We start from the raw sequence: 21,289 nt of genomic DNA on the forward strand, positions 1-21,289 counted from the left end.
GATAGGGAAAAATGTACATTGTGAGCTCTATGTGGGGCTCACAATCTACATTAAAAAAAAAAAAAAAAAAAAAAAAAAACTTAAAGGGGTTGTCTCATGGAGTGAATTGAACGGGACCTTACTCGCGCTCCACATTCAATTTGGGCGATGTCAGGCTGAATGTGGGCTGGACTGGTGATAGTTGGCGCTCCCATTCATTTCAATGGGAGCACCGGAGATGTTAGAGTGCTGTACACAAGTATTGTATAGTTCTAGCAATGTGAATGAGATTTCATTCATTGCAGAAAAAATCTTCGTAGAAAAGACAGAGCTTTCAAAAATACTTGAAAAAAGTAATAGACTTAGAAAAGGGAGCCAAAAATACAAAATGCAGCAGAATAGTGAACATTGCAAGTATATTTGCGCTAAGGTTTTTTTCCTGACTTTTTTTATGTACTATGTTTTTTTTTCTCACTGCATTTTTAAATTGCTTTTCACTATGTGTTGCCTTAGCCTATGCCTGAGGTCAGATGTTGTGGAAACATCTCAGCAAAGTGAATGAGATTTAATCTGCACAATGCAGAAAAACAATGTAGCATTGGAAATAGAATTGTATGTGAGAGGCAAAAATACAAAGCAAAGTGGAAAGACAAGCATTTCTGGACCATTTTTCTGCAGTATTTCTGTTCAGCCGTGTTTCACAACATGGGTTTTTAGTGTAAAGAGGTATTCAGCTGCCCAACATAACCACTGCTATCTCCGCTACTGGTGGTTGTGTTAAGGAAATTGCTTATCCTTATGTCATATAGTCTACAAACGCATAATTGGATTCAGTTCTAGGTCCTTAAATTAGATTATATACAGACAGGATACCCCACTGATGTGAAGATACCCCATAGATTATGCTGCAGTCAGTGTCGACTGCAATCTAACCCATACTTGCCCACACTTCCAGAAAATGGGTGGTAAAGAAATGTGACCAATCACAGGCAGAGTTTGGATAAAACTATCCCCCAAAGTGAGCGATTTGTAGGCATTCCTGGGTGAGAAAGTGACATGGGACCAAGGAAGGGGCTAAAATTTTCTAAATTCAGTGCAGTCGGCTTTCCCGTTATGTGCCCCAGGGGAAAGAGCTATTGGTACTGTACCTCTTTAGTGTCAGAAGGGCTGACAGGCTGTTTCCTAACGTCCCTCCTGCCAGCAGTGTCCATAGCACTGAACTGTGAGAGGGGGAAGTTCCTTACCACCTAGCGATGACACTGAGTGGTGAGGAACGCCCCCCCCCCCCCCCCCCCCCCAGTACCAGTACTAGTCTATGGATGAGTACTGTCAGGAGGGGAGGGGGCATTCCTCACTGCTCAGCGTCATCGCTGGGTGGTAAGGAATGCCAACTCTGACAGAATAGCGCTATGGACTCTACTGTCAGGAGGGGCATTCCTCACAGCCTATCAGCCCTTCGACACTGAACAGCTAAGGTAACAGCACTGATGGCTCTTTCCCCTGGGGCACATAAGAGGAAAGCCGACAGTGCACTGAATTCAGCACAATGTCAGCTTTCTAGCAGTATATAAAACCGCGGATGCCTGAGGACATGAAAGGTCCTCTTTCAAGTACAGTAGTAATAATTGTATTAATGAATGAAGTTTTTTTTCTGTGTGACTACTACATGACAGCCTCTAGGTAGTCCACCACCCTTATATACCATGATATGTAGATAATGTCCCCACACTCCCTCTTACAGATGGTAGAGTTTCGCAGTCACTCCTATAGTACAAAATATCACAGCACCTATTTAAGGATGCACTAGAAATGTAGCAATGTATTCACATATAGCATTAAATTAATCCAGTGTGGAAATAAAGTGATACAGTATTTTCGATTTAGTCGTTTCGTTGTATACCGCTATCATCAGTGAATGAATATCATAAATAATGAGAAGACTTGGGTATACCTGTAAGTTGCTCAGGAAAAATCTGATTAACAGATACAACAAACCTCTGCAAACGGATGCAAAAGGATGGCCACTAGAGATGAGCGAGTACTGTTCGGATCAGCCGATCCGAACAGCACGCTCGCATAGAAATGAATGGATGTAGCCGGCACGCAGGGGGTTAAGCGGCCAGCCGCCGTCAAAGCGGAAGTACCAGGTGCATCCATTCATTTCTATGGAGCGTGCTGTTCGGATCGGCTGATCCGAACAGTACTCGCTCATCTCTATTGGCCACCAATTTACATAGACATCAATGTTGAAAAATAAGAGATTTGTTTCTGTCCTTTTTTTGGACAGACACAAACATTTTCAAAAATAAAAAAAAGGGAAAGAGGCTGATACCCGCTGCTGCAGTCAAACAGCTGTGACTTCCAACTGCTCCTGTGGGGCTGAATTCACATGGAGTAATTTGGTCAGGATTTTGAGACGGAATCGGCCTCAAAATCCTGACCAAAAAAAACGGCTCCCATTGAAATCAATAGGTGCCGGTCAGTTCTTTTTCCCAGGAGCGGGATGTTCCGGCTCCCCAAAAAAAAGAAGCGACATGCTCATTCTTCAGGCGGATGCAGTGGCTGGTTCAGCCTGAAGACACTCCCTCCCAACTAGGCCCATTCATTTCGGCCTAATCCGATGTGGAGTATTGCAACTGGTCCGGAATCTGAGATGTCCTCCACCAAAAAATTCCATCTGAACTCAGCCTAGGAGTGATAGGAGCCAGCTTCTCCATGCAGAGGTTATTGTCTGACAGTTCCTCTTTGATAAGGTAAACTTTTATCTTATTTATCATCACTTTGATCAGAAAAAAATGTAATTCTTTATAGTGATCACAGTGCATTGAAACTTAACTTAAGGATCACATTGTGCTAAGAGAAGTTGCTCCCCCTGCCAGCCCCATCCTTCACCTTCCTCTTGAAAGTCTGTAATTGCAGTCTTGAGCGTCCGTACTGACAAAAAAAGTAGTTTAGAAGTCCTCTATTCTGCTAAACTACCGGATAATTTACAAAGGGACCAGGGGTCCATAAAATTCTCCATGTTGAATATAAAAAAATAGGATATCTAATTTTTTTTAAAATAAAAAAAACCTATATAAATCTGTAGCCCCTGTAATCAGAAGAAATAGAAAAACATATTTAAATATATTTATATGAAATGGTGTACATAAAAAACAACTCTGTTTTAGATAAAAGAAGTAAAAAAAATTTTTTTTCACATTTTGGTATACATTTTTTTACCTTTAGCAAATTTTTTTTATTTATTTATTTATTTAACAAATAAGGCTACGTGTTTTAAGTGTGATGTGTCCTGAAAAAAGCGCTAAAAATAGTTGAGATATGCAAAGCCATTAAAATGATATTGCTGTGTAACGCAATGTATACCAAAGGTGCTACATTTGTCCCAAGCATGACCCTTGGACCTGAAATGGTTAAATTAAATCTCATTTATTTGTTATTTCATCTTCACTTTGCTGGGACTGTAAAGCGCTGTGTTTTTTTTCCCTCTGGTTTTCTGCAAAGTGTGAACTTATCCGCTGCTTGCTTCACCATTTAACCCCTATCTCTGCTCCTGGTGTCTTAGATGCAGTAGGTGTCTGTTGATGTTGTCACTTACATCTCACCTGTTACTCCTTGAAGCCTCCAGGAGCAGAAAAAGAAGGGGACAGCAGGGAGATGGGCAAAGGTAAGTATTATGTCGTTTTTCTTTGCTTGTTTGATCCATTGTAGTAAAGAGACAATTGAAGGGGGACTATATACTGAGGGTGCGGCAGCCTAGATGGCGGGTAACTGGAGGATGGGAGTAGAAGTGGTGTATGACACATGACATGCAACCAGCTAGGCCGAGCACACTCAACCACTTTCCCCAGCTCTGCTCCTAGGCCAGACACTGATGAGGGGTGTCCTGCAGGTGTCCCCTGGGGTGCTTCCAGTTGTAGAAGAGACCTCTCTAATCTGTGCTGGTGTGATTGTATTGGGAAGGACCCTGATGGTAAGACAGGAATAACTTAGGAAGGGAGTCATGCAGTTGAAACAGGGTGGTACTTTACTCTGTAACTGAACAGCAATACAAAAAGAAGCTTCCATATGGGGGTTGTAGTCTCCACTCCAACTCTAATGCCCCTCCTCAGCAGGGGCATAACGAGGGGATGCAGAGGGTAAAGTTGCACCAGGGCCCACTAATCTTACGGGGCCTATAAGCATTGGCATAAGTATTGAGATTGTAGATTCCATCTGGCCCATAAGTCAAGGAGACCCACAGGTTGCCCTAACCACGCTAAGGTTTATTAAACTCCTTACCACCCGTAACCATCACTATCAAGAATTCTCTGTAGGGATGGGCAAGAGGTAGACAAAAGATTGCATGTGTGCCCTCAAGGCTTTAGTTACACTACTGCTTCTCAGCCTCATTCAGTAGCATATACCGTGGGCAAATACTTCAGGGTAGTCCTGACTGCTAGGCCTCAGTCATCAGTGCTAGCATGCACTGTTCACTAAAATATAGCTTTTAATGGTAATGTCATAAAATGACAAAAAATGACATAGCACAGAAAAAAGGAAAATAATAAACCCCCTAAAAAACGCAGACGCGTTTCGGAACACAATGTTCCTTCCTCAGAGGCTCTGAGGAAGGAACATTGTGTTCCGAAATGCGTCTGCGTTTTTTAGGGGGTTTATTATTTTCCTTTTTTCTGTGCTATGTCATTTTTTGTCATTTTATGACATTACCATTAAAAGTTATATTTTATCGGAGAGTTGCCGGACATCTTTTTCTTCATGTATATTTGAACACTCGACACTCTCGGAATAGAGTGTCTGTGCCGTGCACCCCGGACTATATGTGACACAGCCGATGGAATCAAGCATTATGTGGGTGAGCTGAACTTTTTCTTTTTTGGATATTTTTTTGGATGCACTGTTCACGTCTAACTGCTACTACTCAAACTGAGCCTCTAATAGTTTCCTGGAGATATTCATCTTGCAGACTCCACCCAGCGGCCTGTAATAAGCCAAGGCTGTACCAAGTGTAGGTTTGAAACACAGGGGCAAACTACAGGGAAACAACAAGGGGAAAGCTGCAAAACAAAATAAAGTCCATTTAAAATGGAACACGGAACACAGGACAAACAAACACAACCCAGAGGCACAAATGACAAACAAGTAAAAGTAGGAACACTTTGGGATTCTGCAAGGGGAAAACTGAAGGGGGATTATATACTGTGTGGCCGACTGAAGGGGAACATGAAACTGTATCGACAATGTTCGAAGGACCACTGGAGGGACAGCTTGACTAATGTCTGAGGAGCCACTGGGGCGACAGGTTAATGAATTCCACGGGGGTTGACAATTTAATATATGAGGGGTCACAAGGGTGTACAGATTAATATCTGAACGGGCCAATGACTGGGACAGGTTAATATGTGATGAGCCCCTGGAGGACATTATATTGCATATGGCCTTTATAGTGGCAACACCATAAGCATGCCCAAACATGAACAAATTTTTTGGCCTGAGCCCTTCCCTTTATACAATCCAGCATATACCTCTGTCATTGAGTGACTCATCCTTGAATTAATGGTATCTTGTATTATCACTGTATGCATTGTTCTTCAATGTATCATCACTGTACACATTAGCACTGCAGATTTTTGTGAACATTAACATTTTCTGTATATATTTGATGTATATTTCCTTATGATCATTATATGTATTATCACCTCACTTATCCCGGCTATAATGTACAAGTACAAAATAGGGATTTGGTTATTTTATGGAAGATTAAGTACAGTACTACGGTACTCACCATACCTCATGTGACATTAATGTATATATAGGTAGAGTACACAGAGAATTGATCACCATATCCTATTATTATAGATAAATACAGTGCCTAACAGAGGCATCATACAGCGGACACAGAGCATATATACAATGGATATCTGCAGAGCATTGGCTAGTAAAATAGAGTTTATACCATTATCACATTTGAGCATATAAACGCATCAATCCAGTCGTTTCTTGGCATACACTGTAAATCCCTTCTCTGTCAGTGCTTGTCTATAAAACCAGGAAAAACAAATGGGTTATCTGAGGTTACAGGTCTTATCACGCTCTGAAAATGACGGACGAATATATTTGGATCTTTGCTACCTCCGAAATTGGCTCTTTATCACTGCTCCTTGGAAAAGAGATCTAGAGAGCAGGAATATATTACTGTTAATAGTAGACTTGGAGCATAATATTGATATATTCCGCATGCTTTCAGTGAATGTGGACAACAGACAAGTAGAAGACAAGTAGAAGCCAAGCAATTTGTTCCAACAAGCGAAGTGAAAGATCTAAAAATAGAATATTCACAAAGGCAACCGTTCATTTCTTGCCATTAGTATTCTGTTCATTTTAGGTTTGTGTTTCCAACAGCTGTTAAGTCTATGACGCCACCATGAGCACTTCTCAATGAATTCCTGACCTATAGACTGATTTAGTCCTTTTGCTTTACTATCCTTATGCTTCCGTGTCGCCCATGGTTCTTTTTCCTAATGTATAATTTTGTATTGCCTTTTTTATGTATGTGGCTTTCTCCATTGTGAGCCTAATTCTCTCCTAAGACGTAATAAGGTACTGTATTGTACATAGACTGTAATGCAGCATCTTATCTGTAATTTACTGCGGGAAACTCATTGCATTATATTTAATCCAGAGGATATATTTTATATTTCCTCTTTATAAAGGAACAAAAGTGTATTGTGTGAACAGTAAGGCCGTAAAAGGTTGTCTGGTTATTGCAGCCTATTAAGGATTCAGTGTAAATACAGCAGGGTCTCCAATCCAGGAATGTTATTTATTAGCCACAGCTAAGAATAGCTCCAAAGACCATCTCTTTTTCTGAATGATCCCCCATGTCGGTGTCGTGTCTTACAGAGGCAGTTCATTGATTTGGCTGAGAATTGTGTAATGATTATTTTCCTCTAAGGTGGCGTTGCAGGCAAACTAAACATTTGTTACCAGGTTTTCTCCAAGACCTTACCTTATCGCTGGGGGTCACAGTAACAGGAAATACTATGTTAAACCTGTCACTAGTGGACTCTCCTAACTAAAAGAGATTGTCCAAAGTGGACAATCCTTTTAAGTAACTTACTATGATACTCAAGAGAAATAGCTTAATAAGAAAAACAGCTTGGCTCTGTCTTGATATAAATGTGTGTGTTTTATTTATGTCCGGAAATACATTAAGGGACGTTTCTTCAGGGTCCACTTTATAAGTGCATTGGCCTCATGAGAACTGCATTACTGTTTGATTTTATTTAAGAGAATAGCGGCATAAAGCCCAGAGGGAAAGCAAGCTTTGGATTTGTAAGGACAGTGTTAAGGAAAGAGAAAAAACAGCTACTGTGAAGAATTCAATGCACATGCCCTAAGGTGTTAGGGAAAGAGAGAATGCAAGAAGACTATGAATTAGCTGATTTTCCCCCAGAAGCTTGGATTAATAAGGATTAGGTACAACTTCCCTGTGATAAGTGCATGTTTTCTCTAAACTCGATTACGTTCTGCACTTGTATTCGGAATGATCAGAAATTAGGCAAAGCTGTTTTTCCAATTAAGAGTAATAAGCTCATGTCAGCCCCCTACCACCAGTATCTTGGCTTCATGAACATTAAGCTTTAGTCTTGGTCTTGTTATGTATATTTTAATACATCTAACCCCTCATTCACATCTGCATTCGGTAATCCGTTCGAGGAGTCCGCATGAGGACCCCCGAACAGACTACTGAATGAATTTGCAAGCAGTGTGCAGTGAAAGCACATGGACCCCATAGACTATAACGGGGTCCATGTGCTTGCCGCGAGATCTCTGCACGAACCATGCGGACATAAAGTAGATTGAGAAGTAATTTTCTGTCTGCATGTTCCCTGCGTGGATCTCGCGGCAAGCTCACGAACCCCATTATAGTCTATGAGGTCCGTGTGCTTTCACTGGCACACCGCTTGCCAGTGCGTTTGGAATACAAATGCAGATGTGAACGAGGGGTAACCTAATTGTACAGAATTCAATTGCTCAAATAGCGTTTTCAACATTCAAGATGTTAAAATTGGGGCAAAAAAAAAAGCAACACAACCCACTTGTAAATCAAAAGTGAACTGTACAATTATCACAGTGATAAGATATATTATTTAAAGCATAGCCAACAATTCAGGTAAATACTGAATTTTGGCTTGTACAACTAGTCACAACTAGAAGACAATTACAAGTATCTACTTGCTTATATACCACCGACATATTGCACAATGCTTCACCGATGTTATCATTTTCCCACGTAAGACTCACATTTTAAATTACCCATTAGAGATGAGCGAACAGTAAAATATTCGATATTACTCGTTTCGAATAGCCGCTCAATAATCGACTATTCGATCGAATATCAAACCCCATTATAGTCTATGGGGGTTCAGGGGAACCCACCATTCGACTCAGGAGAGTCACCAAGTCCACTATGACACCTCAGCAAATGATGACAAAACCTCTGCAATGCAACTGGGACAGCAGGGGAAGCATGTCTGGGGGCATCTAACAAGCCCAAGTCACAGTTTTACCCCACTATCACAGCCTATCAACTACACACTTTCCACACTCAAAAAGCCTCTATCAAAGTGGGAAAATACCTGGAAACCTTCTTTACTCCCCAATTGTATGGGCAGAAACCCAAATTTTACTCTAATGAAACCTTAACAAGCACCCCTTTAAATCACATTGCCCATGACAACCACAGGGAATAGGCAATCGGAAATCCAAAAGCCCCCACCCTTAACTGTCATTGTGGATGTGTGTGTGTGTGTGTGTGATGTGGTAAGACCTTCTAAAATTCACTTTTATGGCTCTTAACGTGAGCCCTTCAAAATTAAGTTAGAGGCCCTTAAGCTGAGCTACCAGCAGAGATTGAGGCCCTTTAGGTGACTTTGGCCTCTTACCAGCAGAGTTTTAGGCCCTTAGAGTAAGTAGAGCCTTGCACCAGCAGTGTTTTTGGCCCTTGGAGTGAGTTAAGCCTCTAACCAGCAGAGTTTGGGGGAATCAGGGTGGATTCAGCCTAGTAGGAGCATAATTGTGTAATGCTGATGGTGCAGGAGGAGGAGGAGGAGGAATTGTAGAGGGTGAGCAGAAAAATGAAACTTCATGTCGGGGTGCTTGACACAGGTGGACATGAAAATGATGGGTCTATCCAGTGGCTGTTCATTTTGATCAGTGTCAGCTGGTTAGCACTGAAATACATTTCCTGCACTCAAATTTATGCTTCCAAATTAATGTGAACTTTTATTTACATCCGACAAAAACGTTTCGGTCATATACAGACCTTCTTCAGTTTGTCGGTAGAGATATGTGGAGGTAGAAGCTAAAGGTATAAAGTAGGTATCCAGATCAGATGGGTATCAGATCAGATGTATTCCTGCAAATTTGTGGGGGACACCCCTAATAAAAGCTGGTTTGCACGTATATAGCAGGAAGTAACTGCTCTATATTCCTGCAAATTTGTGGGGGGACACCCCAAGAAAAGCTGGTTTTCACGTATATAGCAGGAGGTAACTGCTCTGTATTCCTTCATATTGGGGGGGGGGGGGCACCCCAAAGAAAAGCTGGTTTGCATGTATATAGCAAGAAGTAACTGCTGTGGATTCCTGCTATTTTGTGTGGGGACACCCCTAACAAAAGCTGATGTGCACGTATATAGCAACAAGTAACTGCTCTGTATCCCTGTTTTCCTCCGTCCGTGGAAAGCTGGACTCCTGTCCCTGCAGTATATAGCTCTGAGAAGAGCTGTTGTTATTCTTCAGTGTTTCCCTGCCTATCTGAAGCTAATGCCTTTCTAGCCCTCAGCAGATATGTCTCTCTCCCTATCTCTCACCGCGAAATGACACGAATATGGCGGCGGCCGTTCTTATGAATGGGAGGTCACATGTTTTCAGCAGCCAGAGGGGTTTTTCAATTTTTTTCACTGCCTCCATTGTCGTAGTTCCTGTCCCACCTCCCCTGCACCTGTTATTGGTGCATAAAACGCGCCAGAGAAGGTGGGAGGGGATACAAATTTTTACTGCATATGCCGCGTGATATTAGATTGGGAACGAATACCTCGAACGGTCTGATAATCGAATACCTATTCGATCGAATGGTGTTCACTCATCTCTATTACCAATCAGTATGTCTTTGGATCTTTGAAGGAAACTGGAGTACTCAAAGGAACCTACACAAACACATTAAGAACATACAAACTCCACGCAGATGGATTCCACTCCAGGACTACATGGACACAATGCTAACCATGGAACTAACCATCATGCTGCGTCATGTGATGAAATGACAAATGTACATTACATTTTCTGAAGACATTTCTATTTAAAATAGCAAAAATAACCAAAATATAACAAATCAAGGGACAAAGAATCTATGAACAAAATTTGTATTTGCATACTCAGACAAACTAAGTCTTGCTAACAGCCAGAATGGGCAAAAAAAAATAAAAAATCCTTTTCTAGTAAATAAGCCATAAGGGTAGAATTATTGATGAATTCATTTTACAGCTCATAGAAATGTGATATAGTTTTAAATCACACCACCAGATAACTCACCCTTAGGCTAAGGCACATTTAGTCACAGTCATCGCAGCAAAACAAATCAAAATTGGGTTTGTTTTTCCTGCATCCATCTGCAGGTTTCTCTGTGGACCCCTCACCGCTAACAGCCTTTGCATGCAATGATGAATTCCACTGCAATACTTGACATTCTGCAGGTTTACAGCCTGTAGTACAAATCACTTGGCTACTACAATAGATACTACTGCAGTAGGGTAGCAGTATATTTGCAGAAATGCAACATGGTCAGCCATTGGTAAACAATGTAACAATTCGATGTATGTATTGTACAGATAAAGAGTCTCCAGTGTGAGCGGGGAGGAACGCCCCCTCCCTCTGCTCACAGTGCTCGTTCATAGACGAGTAATATCAGGAGGGGAGGGGGCGTTCCTCCCCGCTCACACTGTACAGCGCGATAGGCGCTGCTGTGGAGAAGGACGTTCCTGACTGACTGTCAGAAATGCCCTTCTGACTGTAAAGCGCTATGGCACCGGCACCGATAGCTCTTTACCCGGGGCATAGATCGGGAAAGCCGAGCGCACTGTCGGCTTACCAGCAGTATATAGAACTGCCTGTGCCCAAATCGGTGAAAGGTCCTCTTTAACCTCCCCTCCAATTTGGCACTTTCTTGATTTGTTTTCTCTGTAAGTTGTCAGCAGGTACTCTTAGGTCCCATTCAAACGGGGCAAGAGGGGGCGGATTGTAGCGCTGAAATCACGTCATAATCCGCCCCCTCACAATGTTGCCGCTCACAGAAAAGAGAAATGAGCTGCCCTTTCTTCAGGCGGATTCCACAGCTGATTCAGCCCCGGCATCCACCTCGCGGCAGCACCCTCCAGACTAGGCCCATTCATTTCAGCCTACTCTGGAGGGGGAAGCCGCGACTGTCGGAAGCTGTGACAGTCGTGGCATGCTCATTTTGGCCCTATTGTGACGTGGCTTCCCACGTCACTCTCGGGACCAAAATCCGCCAATCCACTCCCTGCGTGAACGAGGCCTTACCTGTCTTATAACTGTGACAATATTATGATAGGTAACAGGAACCTCCATACAAGACCTTCCTCTACAGAGGCTGTAACAGACTGCCATAAGGTGACTTATTATCACTATTATTTCCATTAACTATGACAAATCGGAACCATGAATTAAATCTGGATTGCCGAAGACTATGACTGCTCTTCTCCTTTAATGAAGCCTATTTCTCAGTTTTTTTTTCCATAGCAAGACAACATTACCTACAGATTTTTACTTATCTAACCACTCAACGTATTTCTTGAAAGCTTGCAGGAAAGATTTTTGGCTTGAAATCGAAGCTCTTCAAAAGAGTAATATTGTCAGGAGGAAAAAGATAGATGGGAAAGCAGAAGTGACAACAGAAATCTTGGCTTCCGCTACATCATGCTTTCTAAAAGTCTCTCCAAAAACTGAGGATATCTGTGCTGCAATACTAATATTCATAACATTAATATTCTGTAGCCATACATGAGGAGGAGAGGCATTACTGATTCTTTCATAGATGCATTCTCTTCATAACGTGACATCCCTCACCTGGACATCATCTAGCTTTACAACTATTTGGCATAAAAATACTAATTTCTTGGATGATACTGCATAATATTAATTATTCTTATTCTCTAAATGTACACCTGGTTCAGAGGCATATAGGCTAACAGTGTATAAGAAAATTGCCTTACATTCAAGCAGACTTGATCTTAAAGTGGCTATACATAGTAGATGCTTGTTGGTCGAATCCACCAATTTTGATTGGACCAGTCAACCATCTAACGTGTGTAAGGATATTCCAACTGTCTCTCAACAGATGGAGTTAAGAACGGTTATGCTTGTTAAATTATAGCTTCCCCTACTGCATTGATAAATCACAGCCATTTACTACATGGACAGTAAATGAATGTGCATTCTGTCTCACCACCTAGCGCAATGTGAACTTTAAAAAGGATCTTTCACCATCTCCACCAATTCATGTTCTTAGAATCTGTGAATAGGTGCAGCTCCACTGATTCTAGCATAGTTATTAGTTTTTTCTCTAGCCCCTATGGTGCTTGAGCAACAAATGCAGATAGTTTTGATGCGTGATGTGCTATGTAATGTCAGGAGGGAAGTGTCAGATGGGGGGCGTGATTCAGAGCTACGATCAAAGGCAACCAGTACAGAGACTAAATAGCATATCGGGCACTAAAATTGACAGCATTGATTGCTCAGGAGTGGTGGGGGCTAGAGAAAAAATTCAAACGGCTGCAGAATCAGTGGAGCAGCACAACAGAATAGCAGCAGTCTGCAGCATGATGAATGTCTGCTGAGGAGATATAAGCAGCTTAATTTCCCTGTTGCCCTCTTGTCTTACTTTTAAGTTACTTCTTAACTTAAACACTCCAAAGAAAATGATTGTGAAGGCCTACGTTCCATCTTTAAAGAAGCTGTAAATGCATACTTTTCATTTTAGCTTGGTCTTGCTTTTCTTTTTGTGTCCTATCCACATGATACATAGCTAGACAATTTCTTTAGGTACTTCCAAATCTATGGGCCCTGTGACACATAAATGAAGCAATATATAAAATAGCATACATTACATCACTGAACATAGTTTGATGTGGTTTTAAGGCAACTACTATGATAACTTCAGCATGTCATAGTAGTTGTCTGCATATTCTCCTGTGTTCCTGCTCATATCTGTCCATAGCTATTAATTTACATTATTCATACACGTGAAAACAACGTTCCTATTTAATTAAAATGTCTGGTTGGTAAATTGGATTAGCAATTTGCATCAGTCTTAGAATCTCTTCCATGGGAAACAAGCAATGTTAAATGAATGAGATACGGTTTTGTTTAAAAAGATGAAATGTTTTGCCTCTATGTGCCTAAAAATAAAAAAATAATAAAATGAGAGAAACACTGATGGGCCTTTTGCATTGTAACAATAATCCAAATCATTCACAATAAGGTGCAACTTAAAGGGGCTCTATCATTAGATTTTGGCCCTTTTTATTATTTATCAGTAAAGCGGATATGCTAACGAGTCCGTCCATGCACCCTGGGCATTCCTTGCACCCCCCCCCCCCAGCATCATATCTTCCTCATGCCCACCTCTGTTGCTTGTGCTCTAAGTCTTCCTCCTCCTCCCTGCGAGTAACCGCCTACAGCATCTGTATTCTTGGCGGTAGGGAATTGAAATCTCCAGCATGCACAGTAAGCATACCCGATTGCCATTTTCTTGTGGCGCTTGGGCATGCTTACTGCGCATGACCGAGATTTTCCTACAGCCGAGAATACAGATCCTGGAGGTGGTTACTCGAAGGGTGGAGGAGGACTTAGAGCACAAGCAACAGAGGTTGGTGTGAGGAAGGTATGACACTGGGAGGGGTGCACAGAACGCCCAGGGTGCATGGAGGGACTCATTAGCATATCCATTTTACCGGTAAATCATAAAAATGGAGGGGTCTTTTACAAAACAATTAGCAGCACCTTAATAGCCTTTTTAAAGGCTATTCAGGCATATGATGATCTAAAATGGCCAAAATCTAATGATAGAGCGCACACCAATAACCATTTATACAATTTATAACCATTTGTGCTATGTGTTTGGATGTTTTTGAGTTTGTACGTTCGGATGTTTGTTCCTCAATCACAGCCAGACGCCTGCATGGTCTGATATGTCCAAGGCAGTGTGTGGGCGGGGCGCTCTCCACTCCCGAGCCTGGCCAGCATGGTGCCTACTTGCAGCTCCGGCTGCGTTGGCATACATGAGGCAGAGCAGCTACACATACCTCTCAGCCATCCGCCCGACAACTATGTGGAGTGAGTGAGCGGAGAGAGCGGCGTGAGAGCGTGGGAAGGTGAGTACAACTATTTCTTTGTGTTACACATCCAGGGGGCCATAATGTAAGGGGCCTATGAAACTGGGGGCAGATAAAGAGCAGGAGGGAGAACAGCATGACACTGGGGCACATGAAGGGCAGGAGAACGGCATGACACTGGGCCAGATGAAGGGGAGGAGAACGGCATGACAGTGCTTCAGATGAAGGGGGGGGGGAACGGCATGACACTGGGGCAGGTGCAGTGGGGGGGATGGCATCACACTGCTGCAGTTGAAGGGGGGAACGGCATGACACTGGGGCAGGTGCAGGGGGGGAACGGCATCACACTTCTGCAGATGAAAGGGGGGCATGGCATAACACTTGGGCAGATGAAGGGGGGGCCGTGTGGAGGCACATAAAAAAAAAAAACATGAGAATGGGCAGAATCAACATAAAAGTGGGCGGCGTTAAGTTTCCCACGGCGTGTGTGGCGCATATTTTCTCCCTCTTTCAGCTCTTCGAAAGTTGGGATGTATAGCTAGGTATAATGACCGCGGTACCCAACGAGGGCCAATGGGAGGTGGGGGCGTGCAGGGGTTCACACGTGTGCTCGATGCCAATCAGAAGCGCCAGCAAGTGCATACATATAAGCGGTTCAGCGCCACCGCCAACCCGCAGACAAAGTCACGGATACATGCTAGTACACAATAAAGGTATGTTGTATATACAGTAACTATAATGTGTGCTGTAACAATGGTGGCTTGTCTGCATACAGTTGTGTTTACTCTGTAAACAGTATTACTTACAATTAAAATGCAAATCTATGCGACTGCAAATGGTGGGGGACATTACCATCCCAGTCTCAATGAAATACCATACATCCAAATTGGACACCTAGCAATAAAAATTCTGGTCTCGTTTCCTACATAATTTATGATGGAGTATGCCATTCTAATTTTAATTTAGAATTAGGTGTCTTTCCTTAAACAAAGCCCTTTTATGGAATACACTGGAGTCAAGTAATTATGGAAAGCAATTTTTTTTAATTGTAATGTGGGTGGTCATAAATTATCTCAGAGTGTCTCCTGCTAATCATTGCTAGCAGAAAAGACATTGCTTTTAATCAAGGAAGGATGGGAGGTTTCTCCTACATGGAGTGACCCCACATCAGACCTTCAGGCTGTTCTCTTCACAAAGGCAAAAGGAGAATTGCATATAAGAATGGTCTAACCATCAGAGACCAGTATGGGAGAATAATTTTAGCATGTACAGATTTACCCGAGGGTATATACAGAAATGCTTTGCATTATAAACTCCTTTTTTTTCTATTGAACTTTTGATGCAAATTTTGTCCTTTCTGGTTTGTCTAAACAAGGGATATGAAGTGATTAAATAATGTTTTGTGGCCGTCCACATACCTGGAGAATATGAGTGATTACAATCAGCCCAGGACAAGGTAAGTATTCAAACAATTATGAACAATGAAAATGAGTTATTACAATAACCACACAAATTGAATCAACAGTTCACTGACACAACTTTTCAGAAAAGGAAGTGGGAAAGAATAGAACATGATACTTTAGTAGTGTGCTGAATGCTGATATGATCCTAAAGAATTTTAGGGGAAATAAACACATAATCGCTATTTGCAGTTTTTACTGGGTTATTGATGCTCCATACCCCTTCTAAACATAGCAGCTTGGGTACTGGATCTCTACTTTGTGAGGTGCATGAATGAAAAACATGTACTGATATATCCATCTTCCTTGGATTGGGTTAAGGGGTTTTCCCTAGAAAGAGTCATCAATTGAAGATCAGCGGAGGTCCAAACACCCAGGACCTCTATAGATAAGATGTTTGAAGTGGTGGAGAGACTTAGGACATGGCCAGTATTGTGTTCTGGCTACATAAGGAAGTGTTTACTGTGAACTCCTGCCCAGTCTTCTATGGTTAATCGGTCTCTTTATATTGGTAGGAGAAGGTAGAGTCCAACAGCCCAATGGACAGTTCCCCCCAAAGTTTGGCACCCAACATCAGCTGTTACACAGTGATAGCTATATTTTTTGTAAAGGGCACCAGTGATGTTCCTAGTGTCGTCATTCATGCTCTCATCGCTAACAGCAGAACTACAGTATGTGTATGGTATTGTTATATATTTGAGTAATAAATATCATTTCTTTTTCTTTACTAGAAATAGTGGATTTTTATTACCAAGTGGAGCTAGGTGGAAATGGAATTGATTGATCCCATGATACTCAACAACATTGGTCACGGTGTCATTCTCTTTTCTTGGCCCTAAGTCACCACCATTGTTGGGTCACTCTGACATTCACCGTGTTCACTCCAGCATACCAAGTGAAGAAAAATATCTGTATCTAATTGCCAGAGAAACAAGGTTCTTTTTTTTTTTCCAGTGAGAATGGTGCAGATGTTTTGGTTTTCTATTTTGTTATTGGTCCTTTCTAGGACTCTTGTTTGTCACCTGCCTGGACTCGTGTCCATGTCCCATATTGCAAGCTGTGCAATCTGATCAACCACAAATGCCACACATTCACTAGATCGTGGTCTTAGAGGTACGGTATCTCTGGATACGTATATTACTGTTTCTGTTTTACTACTGAAGTTTAGCTATGAATGGTAGAAGCAAAATATTACATCGGTGATTATTCATTACTTGATACAGAAATAAAGGAATATAGAAATAAATTGCTTAGTAGATACAATAAACCAGAAAATATAGAATCTTAAGTGCGCAGGTAAAAACTAATAATATAATATATGGGATGGTTGACGGACAAATGAATAACCCAATTTTGGAATTTGCTCACAACTCATTTTGAGAAACAATCTGGCCCTAATGCTTTGCTTGAAAGATCTTACTAGCCTTGAGCTATTGGCTTGGCCATCTGTTTTAATGACATCCTTTTCATCCCACTTACAACATATCATGGAGCCCTATTGATACCATCATATTGTATTTGATGCACAAATAAATTGAGAAAAATGACTGCAGAAAGGAAATTAATCAACATTCCCGACTCCTACCCACTGCCGCCCTGTCCCAATACGCAATCATTTTTCATATCGTTCACTCTTGCAAGCTGAAATTGCATTTAATAGCCACTGAATGAGGGCCTCATAATGGTGACTAATAGCTATTAGAGTTTAGTGAAGAACCAAATTATTTTGTTACATAAAGACTAATACGCTTAATGGAAGTGTGTTATCTTCACGCAGTTATGAAATGACTGCATGAAACAAAATCAAGAACAGTACAATACTATGTGGTCATACCCTAACAAAATGCCTGGCAAAACTTCCACTTGTGAAATGACAGAATGTAATATAAAGTAGAATGCCCATAATTATATGCCATAATAATAATTCAGCTGTGATTTCTGGTAGAACAGTAACCCATAGGATTGTAGGCTGGGCTCTAATTTTAGAGCCTGACTTGCTATATTATCGATACTTTGGCATTTCATTATTAATATATGGTATTGAATTAGAAAAAGATGAATCTGTATCTCTGACATAAGTTGGGCATTGAATACTCTTATTGTTAAGAAAAAAACAAAACAACTATCATTGACTCCAAGTATTGATAATTCTCTTATGTTCTACAACTTCACCATTCTTTGAAAATATTCTTTTTCTTTCCAAGTGATATATTCTTTTCATAAAGGCCAGGTATATCATTTCCTTTGTTTTTACTATGTTAGATCTCTCAAAAATTTTCAAACTTCTTTAGTACCTCAATAGACCAGATCGATATAAGGAATATCACGTCTCAGTTCTAGCACTAAAGACTAGAAAGACATGATATTGATTGATGGGAGTTATTATGTAACAGCAACCCACACTTATGCCACACTTCTGTCCAAATAGAACCTTTATCTAATACTGATCACCATGTGAAAAAAGTTAAAGAGTCGAGTAACTAAACCTATACGGAGTGGTATAGAGGGATGCAGTCGGAGATTCTTGTTGTGTAGATGTAGGGTGCCAAACCTTAATATACTTGGAAGAAAGAACGTCACACTTGAAGTGCTGGAAAATTTCATATATTTTTATTCAAGCACGATGATAGAAGTAGAGTTAAACGTTTTTCGGTATAACAATACCTTACTACAGCCTATGGAGCCGACGCCACGGTCTATGTCATAGACATGACTTCCAGCCCTACTGCACATGTGCTACAGCCTTTCCATGATATAGTGAGTTGCCTTTTTATACTCGCATACTGACTCTGTGTGCACGCGCTCTTTTTCACCCGGCGTCATTGCCATTGCTCCTAGTGCATATTCATACTGATTCCAATATTTTTACCTATCACACAGCGGACCCTGTATGGAAACAGATGGAGGTAAGTCCCCTTTCAATGAGCATACATCCCCCATTTCTTTATTATATACCGGTGATTCACACTCTATATACACAGTATATTCCATGTTACGGTGTGGTGCTTATTGGCACCACATGTTTGTTCATACTAACCACGTGTATATAGGTGTATTACACCAGATTAGGGCACAGTGCTCATTAGCAGCTTGTTACATTATACATACTTACCATGTGATACCACCAAAACTTTAGCCATCCATGTAAGTTTACAATGAGATTGATCATTGGTTGTTCATTGCTCGCAGTTCATGCAGATTCATGCAGCAGGGTTCAGAGCACACTCAGTACTGCTACATCTCAGAGATGCGCTGAACCCTGCTGCACACTCAGCTCTGCTGCATCAGAGATATGCTGAGCCCTGCTGCACACTCAGCTCTGCTGCAGCAAAGCTGAGTGTGCAGCAGGGTTCAGTGCATCTCTGATGCAGCAGAGCTGAGTGTGCAGCAGGATTCACATCTCCGGTGTAGCAGTATATAAAACCGCATGTGCCTCAGATGGTGAAAAGTTCTCTTTAAAGGGGCTCTATCAGCAAAATTATGCTGTATGAGCCCCACATATGCCTGAGTAGCCTTTAAAAAAGCTATTCAGGCACCGCTAATCTTATTTTAACCCTCCCCCATTTAAAATAATACCCTAAAAAATGATTATTCAAATGATACTTACCCGTGCACGCTGGGCGGTCCTGCACGATCCGACGTCATCTTGCTGTCACGCCTTCCTCTTCTTTCTTCTTCCAGTGACGTCCTCATGTCCTGACTCTTCCCCGCCTTGATCTTCTGTTCTTCCGGCGATTTGTGTTCAAATCCCACGTGTGCGCAGTATCACTCCCTCCGGAGTGCTACTGCGCACGCGCCTTTTTTGTAGTTTTAAGTAACTCTTAGAAGTTCACGAGCTTACTGCGCATGCGCAATACGCTCACAAACTTCTTCATTCCGGAAGAAAAGGAGATGAAGGCGTGGAAGAGCCAGGACCGGAGGGAAAGAATAAGAAAGGAGAGGAAGGCATGTCAGAAGATGACGTCAGACCATGCATCACCGCCCAGCGTGCACGATAAGTATAATTGACATATATGTTTTTATGGTTTTATTATAGAAAGGGGGGGGGGTGCGGTTGAGGTTTAAAATAGCATTAGTGGTGCCTAAATAGCCTTTTTAATGTACTCTGTATGGCATTTGGCCAATCAAAGCTGGTCAATGCATTAGTATGCCGAGATGTAGCAGTGCTGGCCGTGCGCTCAGCTCGGCTACACCGGAGCACCACCCAGCAATGATACTGAGCAGTGAGGAATGCCCACCCCCCCAGTACTTGTCTATGGATGGGTACTATTAGGAGGAGAGGGAGGCGTTCCTCACCGCTCTCACAGTACAGCACAATAGGCACTACTGTAAGGAAGGGCATTCCTGACTGACTGTCAGAAACGCCCTTCTGACAGTGAAGAGCTATGGTACCGGCAGCAATAGCTCTTCAATGGGTCATGGAACAGGAAAGCCGATTCAGCTGCATTGTCAGCTTTCTAGGGGTGTATTAAACCACATGTGCCCCAGATGGTGAAAGGTCCTCTTTAAAAGCAAGATGAAACTTGCCAACTGCTTATAAAGGGCTGTGAGAAGGTCATTCTCTAAACTTGGGAAGTATTGGAATCAGAGCAATGGGTAAGAAACTAAGAATTCAAACCCTTTATGAATTCAACACTATCGAAAGCCAAAATGGATCACTATCAACCTTTTTGTCTCTTGTTTACAAGTAAAAGTCATTTTTGCTTTTTGGCTTTAAATTCTGTGTTTTGTCACTTTCTGTCATCTACCATATAAAAATGACGCTTATAACTATGTTTCCTTTAGCCGCTCAGATTGCAGTACTATTGTTTATGCTAGTGATTCTAACATGCCTATTATTTCTGATACAAATTCCATATGACACAAGAGACAGAATACATTTCAATACATTTAAGTGTTATGTTGAGCTGAACGTTCCTGGGATTGCAGTTGTAAGAATGGTAATTGCCAGGACAATCTATATTGTTATGATGTTACAATTGATGCTGTACAAATGATCTGCAGAGATACAATTATATAAGATTTTCCATGCAATAACATTGACCACAAAATATAACAGCAGTTATGTGTAAGGATTCTGTAAAAGAGACACATTACAGATGAGAAATAGGGTGGGCAATCTAGCATTTTACATAGAAGTCTATAGAATCAATACTTAGATGCCACTAAGAATTTCACTAACGTCTCAGAACAATATAAGTCCACATAATGTCTTATTCATGAACATCATGACAGCCTGGGCCAGACATAATGTGGTTTGTCAATGATATTATAATTTTTTGTCTTTGTTGTCTGTACAGTGACATATTTGAAATTCAGTTGTGCAGTATAAGCTTAAAGGGGTTGAATAATATTGTACTGAATAATAAAACACATCTATCCATAAGTTTTTGTGTTGTATTGCAGCTCTGCCCCCTTCCCACACAGTGGTAGG

Source organism: Leptodactylus fuscus, chromosome 2, assembly GCF_031893055.1.
Source record: "Leptodactylus fuscus isolate aLepFus1 chromosome 2, aLepFus1.hap2, whole genome shotgun sequence".
NCBI classification, from domain to species: Eukaryota; Metazoa; Chordata; class Amphibia; order Anura; family Leptodactylidae; genus Leptodactylus; species Leptodactylus fuscus.